General features: G+C 41.0%; 1 protein-coding gene across 2 annotated transcripts in view; it reads left to right on the top strand.

Annotated features, from left to right (window-relative positions):
• The first annotated feature begins 4,305 nt into the window (after positions 1–4,305).
• The window catches only part of OSBPL8 (oxysterol binding protein like 8), a 93,465-nt gene continuing 76,783 nt past the window's right edge, over positions 4,306–20,987 (top strand). For both annotated transcript variants that reach the window (XM_037390102.1, XM_037390103.1), the window contains exon 1: positions 4,306–4,387. The gene's annotated coding sequence lies outside the window, so the exon portion shown is untranslated. The remainder of the gene's footprint in view (positions 4,388–20,987) is intronic.

Genomic DNA, 20,987 nt, shown 5'->3' on the forward strand with positions numbered 1-20,987 from the left:
ATTCTAAGAAGTGTACTGGGGCCTTTCACCTTCTCCCCCTTCAAGACCCTGGACAGTCTGAACTTCCCAAAACAAAAATAAATGTTTCGCACCTAGGAAAGAGCTAGTCTGATGCTGCCACTTAAGCCTGATGCATCTGATATTGGTAGAGCGCCTTATAATGAAGAGGTATGAAGTTCATTATTGTCAAGGGTTATTTCAAACCCAGGAGAGAACTGACATTCTATGTAACCTGAATGTTTTACATCCTTTATGTACATTAACCCTTTAGTGCAAGAGTGGATACATTTTTGTTTTCTGTTACCTCACAATACCAAATACTAATACAAAGACTTCTGAGAAAGCTGACTGCAAAGGTATGCAAGCTAAGTGTCAGGTGCAACGGCTGCCTTAGGTCTCTCTGCTACCAAGGATTATTGGATTAAAATCCTACTGATACAGCTAATTAGAATCTTATCAAGCTTAGTTCACTGTACAAGAGAAATGTGAGGTTCTCTATGTGAAAGTTGGAGGCTAAAAAGAGACACACAGGGAGAAGGAGCTTTTCCAAGAGAGCAGAGGAGCTGATACAGCAGATATTTAAAGAGAACTTGTAAGACAAGAGCATACTGAAAACTGCAAAATTGACAAACCAGATCAGGGCTAAGAATACGTGAATACTGGGATCCAAAAGAATAACAATATGCTGGTACTTGAAAAATGCCTGAGTTGAATTAAAAATCCTGTAACATCATGGCCTAAATAACTAAATATAATGCAGAAGAGCAGGACTGACATATTGCATAGAGACAAGCTTGGATCTAAAGGCAGGAGAAACATATGTAATGGCACTCTGGAGTGCCAATGCCTCTGACAGAATGAGTAGTTCTAGCATCTTACAAAATAAGTGTCACCTAATGGTGGAAAAATAAGTTTGAAAATTTTTTTATGTTAGTCCCATGAATGACTGGAGTAAATTATGGATTACTGTGGACAAAAGTCATTTCATAAGGATAGCATTAGTAACATTAGTGAGCAAACTGAAGACAATGAGAATTACTGTAATGTAAATTAGAAATACTCCAGATACCTGCAACACAGCTTTTAGGACCAAAGTTGAAAATCAGAAGGTCAAACCATTATTATGGTTTTATTTCATATATTACATATATTTTACGTCAGTAGTTCTAAGCTTCAGAACATTTATTCTAAGATAGCCATGCATTATCAAACTCCGTGATAAAAAGGCTACTACTAAACAGTCTTTATCATGAACAATGTACTCACAACAAAATAATAATACATTTTAATTAGAATTTTAATTTTATTAACGTCACAATGCAGATAATTTCTCCAAAACAGAACAAAGCAACCGTGACAAGTGTTCAGTGGCTGCAGAGCTGCCTGCTCCATAAGCAGCAGAGGGCAACGGAGCACCTCTGAAACTGGTTTTCTTTCCATAAAAGAGGCTAAAACCATTTAAAATGCACATTCAGCTAAAAAGTCTTCTGCTGCTCTGCCCAAGCCCAGCTGATTTTAATTATAACCAAGCTTTGTTAATTATAACTAAACCCAGTTTTGACTTTTATTTTTAAAAACTTTTTCTTGAAGCTGAGAACAAAAGCCTCAGATCTCTTTGAGAGATGAGGGAAGCTGAAATTTCCAGGAAGAGCAAGGAAAGGTGAGCTTCCTGAAAACATAAAACTGCTGTATTTTTCATATTAACGTTCTTAACACAATATTTCTAGTTTATTTCTGGGTGTTGGTTGGGTTTTTTTTCTAGTTTTCAGAGCTGTTTGCACCTACAGATATAGCATGTAGTATGTGTTACCACTAGATAATAAGATAACACCTAGCAGAATTACAATGAATAATCCCCTAGTGACTGTGCAAGTATATTATCTGAGAATAATGCAGATTTTCTTATCTTCTTTTCTGAACAGAGCTTGCTTGTATTCCCATTGTATTCTACCAGCTCTAACCATAGCCCACAAAGATATGCTCAACCACAAACCAAAACATTCTGCCTATTTGTCATTCCCTTTCAGCTCTAAAGTACTTTATCCTGTTTTCTGAACAGGCAGTAGACAACACGTGGACTTGGGAAGGAACTGTGATAAGCTCCCACACCCCAGGTGGACATCATTCTTGCCTGTGGCTGAGCCTCACATCTAGCATGCAGCATATAGCTCTTCTGCTTACCATTTCACCCTTCCTTTAGCAAAAGCTGAGTCAGGAATGAGCAGCCATAGGTAACTGGGGTGAAAGACATTATTGCAAATTTTATCCTGTAAGGAATAAAGGGATTAGATGAACTCTTTGTGAGTCCTGAGTGCAGTAATAAGCCTTAATAGCTCTAAATAGCCCCACCTTCAGCTTCTACTCACACCCATGGGACCAGGAACTCTATTTAAGCTCAGCCCTGGGCCTTCAGTCCTTACTGGAGCTATGCAAGAAGAGTACTGCTTATCTAGTTCAGTTGTTATCACAGACAGGAACACAAAACCTGCACAAAACCAGGAAAGCACTCTTAGGAATGAGTAACAGGAGTTTACTGATGACCTCCAGGAGAAGCAAAAAGCACTGTATGGAGTCACCTGGCATACTCATGAAGTGAAGCAATTCCAAGCTGCGGCTGCCTGGTGTCGTATACTTTGTGCATCTGAAACTGCACCTCGTTCGTGGGTGTTTAGCATGATTTGAAGAACTCTGTGTTTTTTATGGAGCTCTCAAAGTGTGGAATATGGTGCCCTTAAAAACAGCTTTAAAAGAATTGCTCTGTCATGGGGCAAGACATGAATGAGTCATGAATTGCACATGTGAGCAGGACTGCTTCCCAAAGGTAGGCTCTGTCCCTTTGCTAGACCACGACCAGCTTTGTGAATTAAAGCTCTACAATAAGAAACTCCATGGGTGTAACTCTTGTCGGAGTAAATGGTCTCATTCCAGGGCCCTCCTTTGGGGAGAAGTATTGTTTAATTATAGAAAGCTTTGTACAAAGAAACTTAATCTTGAAGAGAATATCTCAAGTTGGAAGGGACTGATAAGGAACATGAAGTCCAATGATGAAAACAGTACCGTTCTCTGTATTGTACAACATTTTATACCTCATTGCTAAGAAGAAAAAGCAATCTTCTGCAGTCAGGAGTATATGCATATCTTTCTACAGAAGTATTAAAAAGAAAAAAGTACTGAGGAAAGAATACTCAGCCTTTCAATTAACTTAGATTTTCCAGGGAACAGAATGAAAAGAGAAAAGACTGTGAGTGGAACATTAGCCCAAGATAATGGACTGCAGGCGACACTGCTACATAATTGAGGTACAGCAGATAATTCTATGAAAAATAGATTGAGCTAGAAGGCTTATTTCTAGAGTTGGAAACATGAATCCTTTGATGTTTCTGCGTCATTATTCAGCAGGTTAGCGCTGAAGGCGCCAGACATTTTCTGACAGTAATTTCCCTTGAAATAACTGGAAAGAAGACGCTCAGTGTTTCACAAGTTATGTCAAAAGGCAGGTGATGAAAACCTGAGGTACGCATTGATTTTAAGTATGGCAACATGTGTGAGCTGCTCACGGTCGTTTCGTTTTACCAAGGCTATGTTTAGAACTGCTAGGAGAGGACACATTCAGAGATGGAAAAAAAATTAAAATCCAATCCTGTTAGTATGTTGATGGGCAACCGTGTGTCTTGCTGATTTATAGGTATTGTTCAGAGCCTATTTAATTTCCACTGTTACTACTTTTTGCCACAGTGCAAATGCTGCAGTGCTATTTATGGCTGTACTTTTCCTAGCGCCCTGCACAGCTCACGGCTGCTACTGGAAGGCACAGTGCCGTGCGGCATCGCACCGTGAGCTGCCGCAGCTCCCTCACAGCTAGGCCCCCCTCCCTCCGAGCGCCACCCAAAACGTTTTGGCTTTGCCCGTCACATTATATTGTCCCTCCCGTTCCCTGAGGAACGACCTCAGGGCCCTCGTTCCCCCTCAGCCGCTCACGGACCCAACCCAGAGCCGTGAGGCTTCCGGCCGCCTCCACCTTCCCCCGTTACCCCCCGTGAGCCCGGCACACGGCCCCGGGGACATCCCCCTCCCGCGGCCCCGGGCCCAGCTAACGGCCGCCCTCCGCGCGGGGCGCGCACGCGCTCGCGGCCGCCGCCTGGCGGGGCGGGGCGGGGCGGGGCGGATGAGCGGATCAAGCGGCGACCGGGCGCCGCGCGGGGAGATCGGGGTGCGCGCGCGCGCGAAGGAGCGGTCGGTGCCGCGCGCAGCAGGCGGAGCCCGCGGCGGGGAGGGGAGGGGAGGGGTCGCGGCCACCGCCCCCCCCCCGCCCGCCCCGGCCCCGTCCGTCCCGTCCCGCCCCGCCCCTCCGTGCCGCGCCTCCCGCCGGACCTGGCTACGGGGAGAGGTGAGAGCGCGGTGGGAGCTGCCCCCCTGCCGGTGGGGGGGCGGGGGTCCTCCGCCCCGTCGGGCCCTGAGCCGGCCCCTGCGCCCCAGCCGCAGCGGCGGGTCCGGGGCGCGGGGCAGCGCCGCAGCCGCCGCGGCTGGGGACGGGGAGGGGGGGGCGGTCGTGGTGCCACTCGAGTCCCCCGCCGTGGCAGGAGGAGGTGGCGTGGCGTCACGGAGCGTCGCCGTGTGCCGCCTCCCCGCGGGCAGCTGGGCGGGGGGAGCCTGGGAGCCCCGGGGTCCCCGCTACCGGCGTGGCCCTGAGCCCTGGCGGGGGGCGGTGGCTGCGGCACGCCGGGGCGGCTCCGCGCTGGCGCGCCCGGGGAGCTGCGGTGCCGCCCTGCGCGCCGGGGCCGGGGCGGTCGGGGTTTAGCGGTGCCGCGCAGCTGGGCTCGGTGTGAGAGCCTAAGGCGGCCCCGCGAAGCCGTGCCTCCCGGCGGAGGGCTTCCCAGTCCCCTCCTGGTCGACGTGCTTTGGTCGGTCGCCTGCCTTAAACCTTGGGCCCGCGACTTGAAAACCGTCGGGTTGAGTACCGAATGCGGCGACAATTTAGCTCCTTTGATTGCCGGTAACCTCCTTCCCCTCTCCGTGGGGAGGCATCTTCTGATTCAGCGATGCCCCGGGGGAGCGAATCCTAAATCCCTGTTATTGTCACTAGCCCCTTGTTGCTGCCAGCCGCTCCTCCGTGTCTTCATTAGCGGGCCTTATAAATGGCTCGCTTCCCAAAGAGCGCGTTCCCGTGTTGTCTGAAGGCGTTTGGCTTAGCCTACTCGGCGGCATTTCAGATGAGCTTCTTGAAATAATAGCCTTCCTAAGTTGTACGTTACAGAAATGCTGTGCAGAATGCCACTCCTGACAGGAGGAAGGCCATCGGTTCCTGCGTGCCACAAAGGCGTTTCTAACATGCGATATGGCTGGTTGCGATCTACTGTCCAAACAAAACAGAGTTCTTGGGACTGAGGATAGGAAACCTTTCAAAACTGCTCATTTTCAGCTGGAAGTTTTCTTAGCTGCAATCACTTCAACTAATCACAGGAAATACAGATCTACTTGATCCATTAAGTGGCAACACAGTTGAGGCCCTGCTGATGCTTGTTTAGTATCAACCTGACTGTTGAAGTTTTGAGAAGACAGCAGCTGATTCCGGGTTGTTAGTCCACAGCAGATGCCGTGGGCAGTAGAAATGTGTGTGGGGTGTTGCTTCCCGCTTGTCTTTGTCAGGTCTGTCGTCCAGCTACTGAGAGTTTAGAGTTGGTACCATCCTGGTCTTAAATTAAGAGGAGAAAAAGGAGAAGAATTTGATTTCACTTGCTGGCTATCAAGTAGCTGTGGAAGGGGCTGGTGGAATTCTCAGTGTGCTGTTTCATTCCAGAGTTCCCTGCAAGATTCTGAGGATGTTTGTTGTTTTAGACATGTACTAGTTTTTCATCAGAACTCCTCAGCTTTGAAGTTACTTGTTTTGCAAATAAATGACTTTCTACAACTCAGCTGTAGAACCTTCCTTTCTAGATGCTGATTTAATGCGGTCTGCTTCGAAATTGAAACTAGTTGAGATATGTGATTGTAGTTATTTGTGGGCTCTTCGGCTTCTTTTTTCTATTGTTGTGGAGTTCTGGAGGTGTAAGTAAACTGAATTTGTCAAGACTGATATAACTTAGACCAGGTGATGAATAGATCTTTTCCTACTTTAAGCATGGGTCAGGGAGAGAGCTCTTTTTAACCATGCTGCTCTGCCAAATTAGTTAAAACCTGACTTCTCAGTAAAGGGCTATCCAGCTCATATTCCTGCCAGAAGTGTGAATTTCTGGGGTGCTCCAAACTGTTTTATAAGTGCTTGTTAAAGTTTCTTAACTTTTACATCAGGAGGAATTTTCTGACAGGAGGAATCTGCAAGAAAAAACACGTTGGACTTGTACAAGTTTTACAGGGAACTGAGTTGGGACAAAGTCAGACTGATGTGCTCCCATTTTTTCATTAGTGCTTGCTGTATTATCTCAGTGTTTTACTCCAAAGGGAAAAAAAATGCTGAAATTAATAGAAAGCAATTTTTGGGGAAAAGAAGTTCATTGAAGATTGTTCTTTTTTTTTAGATTGCTTTTTTAAAATTCTGTTGAAGTGATCAAGAAGGGTCTCAGGTGATGCACTGCATCTTTTTTCGACTTTTTTTTTTTTGACTGCTCTTATGCTTTCAAAGAAATGTTTGTGCAAAGACCTAGTATAAGAAACTGTGCATGTGTTGTATTCTGTGAAGTTGTGTGCCAGCCCCCTCTCCATCCAATAAATCTTTGCATAGAGCACTCATCCAAGTTTTAATAAACTGTGTCAAGTCAGTTATTAGGCTTTTATCTCTTCACTGACTACTGTTTTACTACCTGTCCCCTTGCTGCATTTCCCACAACTTCTTTTCGTGAAGCATGCAGGGGAGTTTTCTAAGGGTTTTTTCTCCCATCTCCCTCCCCATGCTGTGCAAATTCTGTCACTTTAGGCTCTCTGTCAAACAATTTATCTGTTAGTCTCTTAGGCTTCTGTTTCAGAACAGGAAATTAAGTTTTTGCAGAAATTACATGGCATCATATAGTTAAAACTTCCCAATGGTGTACGCAGTGGGTTTTTGGTTGTTTCTTTCTTTCTTTTTAATAAACCTACATCAAGCTCTGAGCTACTCAAGAACAGAACTGGGTTGCAGAAGAACAACTTTTAGTGTTCAATGAACTAGAGAATTGTGAAGTAAGACAAGAAAGGCCTTCAGTGAAGAAATATTGACAGCTGTTTTCTGGGAAACAGGATAATCTTACTACCCTAAAAGTGTGGGGTTTTCTTCAGTGCATGTAATGTGATAGAAGCAGTACAAATTCACAAGTTGGTGATCCTATTCCCCAAACTGTAATGTGGAAATCTAGGTCAGGTGAATTGTGGTTCGTAGTACAGTATGCTGTTAATGAAGATCTTGCTTCTGTGGCAGATGTACTGTTGGGGAGGAGGGGAGCAGTAGCTGAAAGCTTTTTGTGGTGGGTGTAGAGTCCCTGTTTTTACAGGAAATGAAACAGCATAGTTCCTCACCTAGGCTGTGTCAATGCATTGGTGAGGAAGTAAAAAATACTGCTTCTAAATGTCAGACAATTCTTTACCAGTGACCTGTCTTTTTTTTTTTTTTTTTTTAAACCCCTCCCATTTTGATGGGGTCATCAAGATGTTGAATCAAGAAAGCTTTTCCTATTTTGTTAGCCTTTACAATTAACTTTTGTTATAAGGAGTAGCTGATGCTTCTGATACAGTTCAGAAATCCATCTCCTGAGATACAGGAGGCGATGGGCGCAGTCTTGGTGTTTTTGTTTCTTTGTTTTTTTGTTTTTTAGACGAAACAGAAACCCCTCTACAACAACAACAAAAATTTTTTTTCTCAAACACTGTGATTCATTTTAGAGGACTGTTTCTGCATTTTGCTTGAGTAATTTCTTTTGCTGTTGTCTTGTGTTCTGGGTAAAATTGATAACCTGTGTTTAATTTCAGCCTGTCAATAGTTTCCTTCCTTGGCTCTGCTGCCTACAGCTCTTCCACAGAGAGTTTACAGCTGGAGCGATGTAAAGGGCTTTGTAAGTCTCTGGCTTCTGTTGAAAACGTCTGAGCATATATTGAGATTAGTGTGACTTGCACAAGTTTTCTAGGTGTTGGAAGGTCTAATTGTAACCAGGAAGCAGGGGCCGGAAAAAGTCGCTTTGAAAAAATTAGCACTTATGATACTGGGAATTAGTAGAGAAGATATATTGTTGCTGCTTTGTGGACTTTGACCCTGGACTTGAAGACTCTGTGTGGCTTTGGGGATGTTTTTATCAATTAACTCCTGATCAAGGAAATGGTTTCTCTGCCTAAGAAACTCCCATCAGTTTAGACACAGTAGAAGCAGCTCTTGTGTAGCTTTGTCTCAAAGGCAGCACTTGGCCAGCTTGTGGGAACAGCAAGTAGCATGCTTTTCTGGTAATTTGTCTCAATTAATTATTTTTTGTGATTACATACCATGGTAGAGAGACTTGTAGGAACTTGATGTTTTGAGACTGACATTGACTTTTAAAAGGGAGGAGTTACATGAGTGTTGACTGAGCAAGTGATGTTTAGGAAACAGTGCTCATAATAGGGCACTGATTAGCAGCAGATAAGTTACTCAGAAGTGTGTTATTCAGAGTAACTGGTTTGGGATTGTACACAGTTGAAATCTGGTGCAGTATTTCACTATGTTTGTTATAAAACAATGTTTTATTCCATCTGTATTCTACAACAAGAAAATCTGTTGCAGATGTAACGTATATAGTAGCATAAGAAGCCTCTTGAGAGCAGCTAAAACTGTTTGACAGATGTTAAGAGGCATTTGGGAAGTGCGATTTTCATTTTGAGGAAGTAGCCTGGACTTCTTGCGTTAGGAGGGGAATAAATAAACCTAATTTTCTTCACACTCTTAATTATGGATGTGAGGTTTTATCTCAGCTTGTTCCCTCAGCACAGGATGCAGCACTGATCCTTTATCCACTAAAAATATTACATCTGTCTTTTTGGAAGTTCCTAAGGTTCTAGTGACTTTGACGCATTACAGGAGTGTGTTTATCTGATCTTTCTCTTTTTTTCATTCAACTGTTCATTCATTCATTTGAAAGTGTTCTCACTGCATCTAAGCTTGGGCTAGTTCGTACGCTATCTGTATGTTCATGTTTTCCAGTGCAATAATTCTGTTACTTTCTGTTTGTGTTGTAGTACTGCAGAAGCTGTTAATATGACTGTTCAACTGAGATAAGGCAAAACAGCTTGTTTCTTGCAGAATTATGTTTTGCTTGCCTGTAAACAGAAGCCACAGTATTCTAAACATTTATTTAAAAGACCAGCAGGTTGCTTTTTAAAAGGCTTGGATTTGGAAGTGCAGCTATATCATTTAAACATGTCAAAAATATTTTTATTGAATTTAGTGTTCTTGCACAACTTGGGGAGGCATGCATGTTGTAGGTGACTTTATTGATTGACAGTTTTAGCTATTTAAGAAATTACGCATCAGAAGAAAATAGGTTGGTTTTAATATTCTTGTGATTAAAGCTGATAGTAAGCAGATGGTGTATTAAACTGAGTTGGGTACTTGCCTGTGGCTTGGCTGTTACTTATCTAAGGAATGTTTTATTTATCTGAGGAATAGCTTTTAATAAATTGAAGGATACTTTTTACCTCTCCTTTCCCCTCCAAACTAGCGAATAACACCTGTAAATGATTTACTTGACTCTTCAAATAGCAGAAGCATCATTTCAAACCTGTCTTTGTCTCGTGTACAGTACAGAGGGCCTCACCTCAGTGGGTTGGCATGTTTTTCTTCAAAAGGCTGTTCTTCAGATGTTGTATCTCTTACAGATGATTTGGAGAGTTAAGGCAAACAGCTTATTACTTATAACCAGGTGATGCTATCTGGAGCGTTACATTGTTGATACGATATTTGTATGGCAAATTATAGGTTGAGTTGGTGTCTAGTTCATGAATTACAAAAAGATTCCTGGCTGTATTCTAAAGGAGAAATGTGACATTTTAAGATTCTTGGAACGCTTAACTGCCAGATACACAGCAAGTTCCTTTGCTTGAAATTTTATGGGGATTTTTTTTCCCTAATTACTGTTAAGACATGTAGTAAAAAGAATACTTTTACATTACAGAAGTGAGTACTATTTTTAGGTAATGCATGGGCAATGTTTGCTTAAATATTGCATTGAGTGATCTCATTTTTAGTTAATATATTCAGATTTTATAGTCTTGCAGTCTTAGCAAGTTTAGAAAAAGTACAATGCTGTAAATCTATGATTAGATACTCCTCAAGCAGCACTGAATTAAGAAACGTTTACTTGAAAGCTTAGCTTCCCTTGTCTAGTTGTAGCACGGTGAAAGAGATCACTTGATATAAGGATATGTGATGGTGGATATAAGTGCTTTTCAGTACTAAATAGCATATTTTTTTTCTTTATTCTTGCATGTTTAATTCTGATGTCAGTATTTGCTTAGGGGACACTGTTTTTTCTTTGAAGCAGGCCATAGCATGAGAGGCCCTCTGTGGTCTCTTTCTGCAGGTAACATGAATACATGGATGCCTGGAGTTAGGGAAAAATATTGCTTCTAGTCACACAAAGCTTTTGAAATAAATCCTGATGAGTTTGTCACGCCCTGCACAAGCTGTTCTTTCCAGACTGATCTCAGAGGTGGCAGCCTGAGAGATCTGCTGTGGTGTTCTCCTCGGTGTGCGGGGATGTGTGGTGGGAAGGAGGGAGGTAGGGGTCTTATTCCATGTGTGATAGGATGATGGTGCTGCCAAGAGAAGGAGGCAGTTTGTTTGCAGTGGAGGTTTTAGTGCAACTCATGAACCTTTATGCTGCATAAAGCAAATACTGTTCTTAAACACAGAAGGGATAGCTAGGATATTGTTAGGTATTAAATCAGTGAGTCTGCATAAACTGCAGTTCGTTGTTCTGCAACTGTGGGAGTCAAATCCTGCAGTGCCATACTGTACCAGGAGAGCGGGTTTACCATTGTTCGTTACTGGAGAATTGGTCTAAGAGAAGGACTACAGCCTGAAAACAAATATTTAACATCTAGAAGATCACTAGTCCCCTTCCTTTGTGTGTGACTTTACCTTTGTCTGATAAGAGCTCCATTGTAAGACTTTTGATGTAAGCAGTTTCTTGTGCATAACTGAGAGCTCTTTTGATATTTTAGTATTTTTTTCCAGTGGAAAACGATCACAAGAACAAGTTTTATTTGTGCCTCTGAACTGAAGTGAGCCAGTTTAGACATCCATTCAGAGTAGTGCCATCAACTGCATAATGCTTGGGAAATCATTGAATTGTTTAGGTTGGAAAAGACCTTTAAGATCATCAAGTCCAACCGTTAATGTAGCGTTGCCAAGTCCACCGCAAAGCCATGTCCTTAAGTGCCACATCTTTGAAATCCCTTCAGGGGTGGTTACTCGAGCACTTCCCTGGGCAGCCTGTTCAAGTGCTTTGCAATGAATGTATTGCAACTTAATGCATATAGTGCAGTCTGTGTGACTTGGGCCTGACCCCTGAGTGTGAACCATTTCACTCTTTCTTCTTCCTCATCCCCAACCTCATATGTGTAGCATGAAAATGAGACCACTTATTTGCTTGATGGATTAATTTATTTGTTCTTTCTTAAGCAGTTTACCATTGGTTCATCTCCCAACTTGTAGGCAGGCACAGATAATCTTTGTGCTCCTTGTACGGGAAGATGGCAGCAGTGCCAGCTCCTTGCCTGTACTGCCACCTGCTCCCTGGCTGCTGAACTTGGAGCTGCATTTGTCGGTGTGCTTGACCGAATGCTGGCTCCATGGCGTTACAACTGGGAGCTAAACTAAATGTCATTTCTAGGAGTGGTGCTGGGTGGAAGTGAGGTGGATGCCTGGGGAGGCTTTGTTTTAGCTTTTGGTCACTTCTAGGTGAAGAGAGGCTGTGAAGTCAACCAAGCACTTTAGAAAGTGGATCTCTTTTCACCCTGAGTAGGCGGATCTATAATTTCATTTTTTTGGAAGAAGTCACATGCGCTAGTATGACTAATGCCAGTGTTACCCTGTTTTTCCACAAGTCTTGGAAGCTGCTGCAGCGAGGGACTATCAGAAAGTCAAGATTACTGGCTGGTTTTTTTTAAGGTTTTTTTTTTTTCGAAGAAGACTCCGTAACCTTAAAAAAAGATATGTACTTGAAATACTTGAAACACACTGATTTTGTTAATGCATCGTCCATGTATAAATGTGGAATACAGTATCCAAAGACATCAAGTTGGTAACTAAGGGAAGAGTTAACTTTTTCTAACATACTAGTCCTAGGAATATAGAAGTGGTCCTGAGTTGAAATACTAACGTGATGAAAATGGCAAGAGTTGAGAAAAAGTGGCACAGCTATAGCTCCTTTTACAAAACAGTCTTTGAGTAATTACTAATATGTTTAATCCAAGTCTAGAGGAAACAAATTTGTGTAGAAGCTGAAGCCAAGTTGAAAGTAAAAGAAAGCTCAAAAATTATTTGTTGAAGACCTCAAATAATGGCTAGTGTGATTGGGAGGAAAACTGCAGAGGAGAAGTTGTTTGGGCTTGGGTCAGAAACAAGCATCAGCTTGGTTTGAATTTGAATAGCTTGGTCTCTTTCCAGCTGACATTGGCACATGGAGATACCGTGTACCAGCTAAAATTTGTTAACGGTCCTTACAGTGTAAAACTGAGGTAAATGCAGTGAAGATTTGGCTTTGGCTACTCTCTGTGCGTTTGTTACATGCACTATACAGCCAACACACATTTATTCTGAGCATAGTGTACTGGATTCTGTCTCATATTGGATAACATGTTAAATTTTGCTAGTACGAGCTGTACAGTTGAGTAACAGTTATGCTGCAACAGAAGTAAATGCAGAAATGCTCTCTTCCCTTAACGCTCATCCTTCTTAATGCTTTCTTCCCCCTTTGGGAGGGGAAGAGATAGGTCTCTGCATCAGAAGCTGTCATTTAGGTCTTGTATTGGGGAGCCAAGATCCAAGGTCTACAAGAAGAAATTTCAGGATCAATAATAGTATTTAGACTTGAATGATTTCCAACTCTCCAGACTCCTGACCATTACTAGTTCCCTAAATAAGATACATGCTCTTCTGCTATTTCCATTTCTTACGGGGAGAGCTTACAGTGCTCTCTGCTTTTTTGTGGTATTACACCCCCCCACCCCCTCACCGTACTCTTTTCAAGTTCAGGCGGTATCATGAAAGTGGTGGTGGTGTGGAGGAGGGGGCAGAAGGACGATTGAGAAAGGCTGTTGAATTCTTACCTGAAGCAGCAGCTAGGGTTAACTTAGTGTGACTGAACTTTGGCCATACTTGTAGCTGATGTCTAACATACTTCAGGTGGATGTAAGGTGCACATCACTAAGGGAGGAGTATCTTTTGTGAGTAAAGAAGACTTGCGTTGCTTTTCGAACCTAGTGGCATCTACCCTGCCAATGTTGAGGCAGCCTTTTTGCTTCTCCTCCATCCATTCTTCTGTGTAAGTAAGATGGTGAGAGCCTTCTATTTGTTAGCTTTACTGAGGAAAAGATATCTGGGATTACTATTTTTTTCTTGCGAGGTATGACCTATCTGCTTTCTACGGTAATTCCAGCTACACTACCTGTTCCAGTTTCCTTGATTACTGACCATCTTTCCCCTACCTTGGTCTCTTATGTAGATAGCAGTTAAATTGCTGCAGGGAATTTTCTGTCTCATTTCTTGTAACTCCATCTGACTAGTCATGGCTTTAGCTGTTTTTTCAGAAGATTGTAGTTTTAGAAGAGGACATGATCATAATATTGTATTTCTTCCAGATTGCTCAGACACTGTGGAGGACTACTAGCTGGGGGAGGGGACTGATTTTTTTTGTGTTTTTTTTTTTTTTTAAGCAATATGCTTGCCTGTGTTATATAGACAGTGGTATGTGCTGTTTGTATGTGATACAGACAGTACCTATGTAGTATCTGCTTTACTGCAAGGGCTTGCTTACTCTGTAGAACATAATTTGCATGTATGCATGTATACATTTGTGCATATAAAAGAAGTGTACTAGTCATACATTAGAAGCAGATAACCTCCTGTAAACTACTAACTAGCAAACCTCAGCACGGGGCTCTTGGCTAGGTCTGCAGGCTAACACAACTGTAGGGGGTAGTGGGATGTGAAGTCTTTCATATTGTTTACAGTCTCCTTGAGAAAAAGCAGCTTTTGTATGGATAAGCAAAACAACTTTGATTAATCTGTATGATGCAAGTTGTAGACTTTGAAGGTACCTCTGCTTTGATTACTGTCTTTAAAAAAATATATTTCTAAATTGACTCTGCACAATACATGAGAAGAAGTTGCAATTCTAAGCCAGTAATTATGATTCAAAATTTTTACTAAAGATTTTGCTAGGCTGTCCATTATGACCAGTTGGAGGCTGAAAGATTCATGTAACAGTACATATTTCCTGTACTGAAATTACAATTTTGTGAAGTTTCTTTTGTGATTAAATGAAAATCTCATCAGTAATTAAATTGTAATCTTTGTGATTGTAGAGAGAAGTCAATGAGCTAACATTTGAATCTTCTCTTGTATGCAGGATTAAGGACCCCACACTAACCTAACGGTGAAGATTTGCTGCTTGCTGTTTTTAAAAACAGTATTTTGATTCTAGCCTGCAAGTAGCAATGTAGTTAACTGTCACTAACCTGTGCTGCCTTGGAAAGGACTGGATAAACCTTAATGCAATACCTTAAAATACCAGTGAGAGAGAAAGCATGAGCTCAAGAATTGTGATATTTACAAGCAAAAAGAAACTTCTGTCCAAATGCCAATTCTGTCTATTTGAATAATGCACAAAATTACTGAATGTGAGAAGAGGTTTTAAGATGGGTTTTTGAAGTCATTAACAAGAATGAATGTTCTCCGTTGATGAAAAAAGTTCTTCTTTCATTAAAAAAGAAAGCCTGTTGAGGCAAAGAAGCACAGAGTAGAAAGCTCATACATGCTAATCAAGGTAGAAAGCAGAACGGAGAGCAACAAGCTGCCCTATAAAATGAGGGAAAAACTGGTGAAAAATAAACCTGAGTGTGTGTGTAGATGGCTTTGTACCATGTCAGCTACTTGAATTAAATATTAACTATACACAATTACTGTCAGTCTTTTAAAGAACACTGCTCAATACCCCTCTCTGTGTTAACAAGAATATTTTCTTTTAAGTTCAATAATCAGTGCCTTTCAGTGTCATCAGCTCTGGTTCTCAGCTTGGAACAGGAAAACATGCTTGCGTTTAATGTAAACTAAAAGAAGGGGTTTAAGGAAATGAGGCCTGTGGTGTAAGAGGGTTTGTTTTTTGGTGGTTTTGCTTTTTTTTGTTGTTTCAGTTTAAACAGACCTCTGTTCTGGTCTCTATCAGATCACAGGTTACAAATCGTGCTACTTTGGTTTTCAGAGGCGTGTCCTTGTTGAATTAAAACAAGCTTTAGTACTTTTCCCCTGGTTTTGGTATATAAACAATATTTGTCTTAAGTGAACTTTAAAAAGTTGTCCTTATATATCTTATTGTTGACTTCTAATTTCTTCCTAAACAGAGCTTGATTTATATCAAAAAAGATTAAAAATCTGGTAGGTGGTTGTTATTTCCAAGGATAATAAATCAATTAATGTACATTGTAGCATTTATTAAGTATAAATATTTTTTGTTAATAAAAAGTGACCAGAACAGAATTTTTATGCATAATTTTGGACTATGTGTTTTATTCATTATCGAATTTTAGATATTTGATCTCTTTATGAAATGAAGGAATCTGGTTGATTTTGCTTATCTTAAGCCACTGTCCTCTGTGACTGACATGTTTTTTGTAAATACAATCCACTTACGAACAGGACTTGTCTTATTTCAGTGTGTGTATATATATATATACATTACAAGATAACCTCCATTATATTGTCATTTAAGCAGCATAGACAGAATCAGGGCTTGAATAGAATAAGGTAAAAGTCAACACTGGACTATATTGTTTCAGTTGCTCTGTTCTGTGAATGGTTCAAAGTATCACCTGTAGTATTTCATTTGAAAAGAGAAGAAATTATTTATCTTTACAACCTATATAGATTAAATGTTTGCCAATAGGAAGCTGAGAAAAATAGTTTGCAGATGTTGTTCTCTTTACCTTCCTGCATTGTAGTTCTTTTTTGTTGCACTACTCTGTTCCTTAATTATTCTGTGTAATAAATTGTGGAGTCCTCCTTCTTATTACAGGTACAAGAGTTCATTATGCCTCTGAAATTGTTACCAGCATGAGAATTCTCATGCTGTGAACAGTTAAGAATCATATCTTTCTATAATAATTAGTTATTTTTCAGCAGAACTCACAACAACCTATGCATCAGGTTACTGAAGATCCAGCAGAAAAATTACACTACTGCATTAGTCTGCTTTTGGAAAAGAGGACCAGTAACTCTTCAGTGACACTGTGGTCAAGCAGTATTGCTGAGTAGCAACAGGAGGCTCAAGTCTCTCACATCTCTGGCTCTTTTTGGTTTTGTTTTTAATTTTAAACTTCAGGAGGCTAAGGCATGTTGCATTTTAAGTAATTAGTGCAAAGTTTGATTGAGTATTGTGTGTGAGAACTATAGACAATAAATTGTTATTTTTTAAAAAAGCGGAATACAGAATGTTGTCTGGCAGTTCACCTTTTGTGAATTTAGTATGTGCAAAGGCATTTGTGCTGGCGGACGTGGTAGAGGAAAGGGAAACCAGAGTGACAAGAGACCTGATGTTACTCTCACTGTATAGTGTCCAGAAGCAGTAGCTGAAACATGTCTGAGGTACTGCACATAAGTTTGAACTATTAGCCATTGTAGGCATTTTTGTAGACATTTTTGTGGGTTTAAAAAAATGTGTTTTCAGTGTTAACAATCAATTTCCTTCAATCACTTTGGTGGCTTTTTTTTTTTTTTTACTTAGTCTCTTGTAGATGATTAAATGTAAACTGCTTGCTGAGTGGATATTTCTTAAAAATGCAGACTTAAGAAGCTTGGGTTGTCTTTCTTGCAAGATAAGTAGCATCTGTAGTGATTCATACAGCTTTAAGGTGTTGGGGGAAGTAGAAGCAAGCTCTTGACTCGTGGAATGATTTTCCGAATATAGTTTAGTGCCTTGGTATTGAATTTGAGCCTCTGTGAATTCTTAGATGGAGGGAAGGAAGAGAGGTGTTAGGTTGGTTGGTTTTGGGTTTTGTTTTTTTTCCCCAGGATTTTTTTGTTTGTATGTTTTTGGTTGTTTTTCCTGCTGAGGGAGCAGCTGGTGTTTTCATGACTTGTAACTTGCTGCAGCAGATCTCCTGCAGCCTGCGCTGTGTGTTCTGCAGCAGGGCAGTCCAGACAGTGGCAGTTCTAGAGTAGCAAAAATTAATTGCTGAACAAGTTTCATGTTGGTAAAAACTTGGAAAAAGACCAGAGTGAAGGAAGGCATGTGTGTGTTATTGGGGTTTGACCTTGCAATCTGAAATTGCACTGAATCCTCACCTGCTTCTCCAGTGTCAAGGGTCCCAAGAGCTGTCTTGGAGGAGGAGAGAAGAGATGATGAGGCTTTTCTGCTACCAGTTATGGGTGTAGTAGATAGAGTTTCCCAGCTTCACTCAGTATCTGCTGTCTTCTTCTGACACAATATTGCTGTTGCCATCTATAGTGGGTAACAGCCTGCTTGAGCTCTGGTGGGCTTATTCTCTATCCTGTTACAGGATCATGTTTGCTTGAGATTTATTCTATGTATTAAAAAAAAAAAAGAACAGGTTTTTTTTTTTTAAATTTCCATGTTTGTCCTGTTGTAGCCATCTTTTAGACAGTTGCTCTGTGTCATTATCAGTTTTAGTTATAATTGACACTTTAAAAAGCCTTTTCTCCATCTCCATTATCAGGTTTCTGCTTGGTTAACCATGTTTAGCATCACACACAGCTACCTTGTTTTACCATCTTCTTCCACGTCCGTAATAGTTTTCTCTTTAACCCCATGCACACCTTTTTTTATTCTTAAGCATATAGTAGCATATTTGTTTTTCTTCTTGGCTGCTGTCCTAGCTGTCTTAGCAACTCAGAAACCTAGGTGCGTTCTTCTCTCGTTCTTCTAGTTTTCTTTACTTTGTCTGAAGAAAAATACAGATATTCACTGGTTTAAGCTTGTCAACATACATACATATTTGCTGTTGCGACATTTTAAATGTCTCTGCCTGAATCCTGTGCATGGCAATCTTTGCTGCTTAACTTGCAAAGATCGTGCTATTGTAACAGCGTGGGAGAAGAGAAGCTGCAGTGCAGGTGCTTTATGTCAGCGTCTCCTCCCTCCCCAGACAATTACAAGCATAAGCTGTACAAGCAAAAATAGTAACACTCCACTCCTCCCAGTACTGTGTCCAGGGAGGCTGTTCTCAGCATAAATTTGTTTACTAGGACCAGCCCTGGTAGGAGTCCTGCTGCTGATGCTCTGTTAGAATGCGGTGATATCAGTCTGCTCTCCATTGCAGCCTCGGACTTAGTGTTCTTAGACTGAATGGAGATGCTGTGTTACTGTGTCTTGGCTTCTGCTCTTCCTTCATCACCGTTTCTGATGTCTCATGCCTCTTGTATTTCCCAGCAAGCATTTTGTTGAGTAGCAAAGACAGTAATTTTGATCTTAAGAGAAGCAGGCTGTCCTTCCTCATAGGAAATGGAAATGCTAGTCTTTTATGAATTCTGATTTGTGAGCATTATGAAGAAAAGCTTGCATGCTCAGTGTCCTGGGAGAACCTGCTTGAGCTAGTGTTTATGTACTAGCTTGAGATGCATAGTGAAGCTGACAGCTAGGAGAAAGTCTTTAGCTGAGGGAGCATTGAAATTACTGTTGAGGTGGTTCCTAAAACTACTGACTTGCTAGTGATTGAGCTGCTTTTATACCCATTATGAAACAAACATGAACCCACCATGATGGCAGCATGGGTTTTTCATAGTTGTGCTCTTATTTTCAATCTGCTTCTGACATGTGTAGCAGAATCTATTAATAACAGAGTTGTAGCCATGGGATATAGCATGCTTGACTTTTCTCAAGGAATTCCAGGTAAAATTTTAGAAAGAAAGGGAGTTGGAAGTCAGGGCAGTATATACCTGAATGCATGTCACGTATGTGTTCCAGGAGTGAGCGTTGGTTCATTTTTGTGAAGCTCATGCCATGTGTGTCATGAAGTGGACAAAGTCACCTTTCAGGCAAAAGTAACTGTTTCTGGCAGGTTCCACATGGAAAGCATGTTGCTGACAGACTAGAACCACCTTAAAGGAGTTGGAGAGATTAGTGGGAAACTCGGATGTTTGCTGTGCTGGCCAGTATTTTCTGGGAAGTGTGCCCTGATTCCAGGTAAATTGGAAGCCCAGAGGATCCAGATGTACCCTCCTACATTAGAACAGCACTTTCTAGTCAGAAGTTGAGATTGTTACAGGAAAACATATTTTGATTTTGGTCATCTGAACTTAAAAGTCTGAGTGTGCTCAAATCCCACATGTAGGAACAGTTGATTGCGGGTCTCTATTTTAAGGATGTTATCACCTGCAGTATATTAAAATTTTTGTGTAATTGGCATTATGGTGCATGTCTTACAGTATATTCTAAACCTTACAGTATATTCTGTATGTTGCACTACTTAGCACCGGGTTGTGAGGTGAGTTGTGTAAAATAGTGCCATCTGCAGCACAACTATGAGCAATAGCTGTCAAGGGTAATGACACAATCAAGGTAACTTCTAGGAGTTAAAATGCTTGACACTATGTCTTAACTTGACATGAAGATGATTCTGACTTTTAGTCACCTCATAAAGGGGCCGTTTTCAAAACTGATAGCTAATTCAAGCTTGTCTAAATACCTGAACAGATGTGTATATTTGAAAAAGAATTTTAAAAATGCAGGGGAAAAAACCCCCTTGATGTCACTGTGAAGTCCAGTAGTGAATGAAGTTATACTAAGACATAACATGTAGCTCACTGGAAACAAAATTCTGGTGTTAAAACTGAGTAGTAGCTCTAAAATGGTGGTAATCAGCTTAGATTCACTGGAGAAACAGAAATCACTTCACCTGTTTCTCCTGTTGAAAAAGAAAATTTGTATTTCTACCTAGTGTTTTAACTGGAAAAAAACCCCATGAATTTGTATGCGCTGACACTTAAACACTAATAATGATGATTAACATGAAGGAATAGATGCAACAAGAAATCATAAAGAACCAGATTTTTCTTCCGTTGCCATGATGTGACAGCCTCCTATACAGAATTGCATGGAAAAATTGTAATGTTATTACAGGAGCAGAGTTTCATACTTTGCTTAAAATCTTTTAGTATAATGTGAATTTCAAGCTCAAACTGGAAAGTGTGGAAACCAAGAATTATAGTAATCTATTTTTAAGCAAACCTACAGAATGTTTTTGGTCTGCATCTGTGACGATTTTCATGCAAAATAGCTCTTGTTCAGAGTCTAGATACTCTGAAAGGCTCTAGGATTCCTATCAGTTGTTATAGGTAAGCATGAAAAGGCAAAATCTAACTTCATAGCCCACCTAGCTCACCTTCATCCTTGGTTTCTGTGCCTAAACCTTCAGTGTTGGTAGGATAAAAGACTTCCCTTCATCAACCTTAAATATTCCAAGGTCTTCATGGAGAATGGAAGAATTTTTCATTCTTGTTGAAGTGTGTTTTATTTATGAATTATGATTTTTTATTAAAACAACTAACAGATAATTGATAGTGTCTGAGACAACTGGGCTTTTTTTTTTTTTAATTGAATGCAGTATGCCATTCTCCAGTCCCAAAGTGGGTAGACTGCTTAGCATTTTAATTGGCTTTCAGGCTGAATTCAGCTTTAATGTTCAAGGCCAAAGAGAGGGTTAATGAAGGTTAATTATACTTATCAACACTTGGAGACAGTCGATTCTTATTGTATGTGAAGTGTTGGCACAGTGCTTTTCTCCTTGGGGGGAAATTGGCTTATTATTTCCTGATGTAA

Source organism: Falco rusticolus, chromosome 5 (genome assembly GCF_015220075.1).
Source record: "Falco rusticolus isolate bFalRus1 chromosome 5, bFalRus1.pri, whole genome shotgun sequence".
Classification (NCBI taxonomy): Eukaryota; Metazoa; Chordata; class Aves; order Falconiformes; family Falconidae; genus Falco; species Falco rusticolus.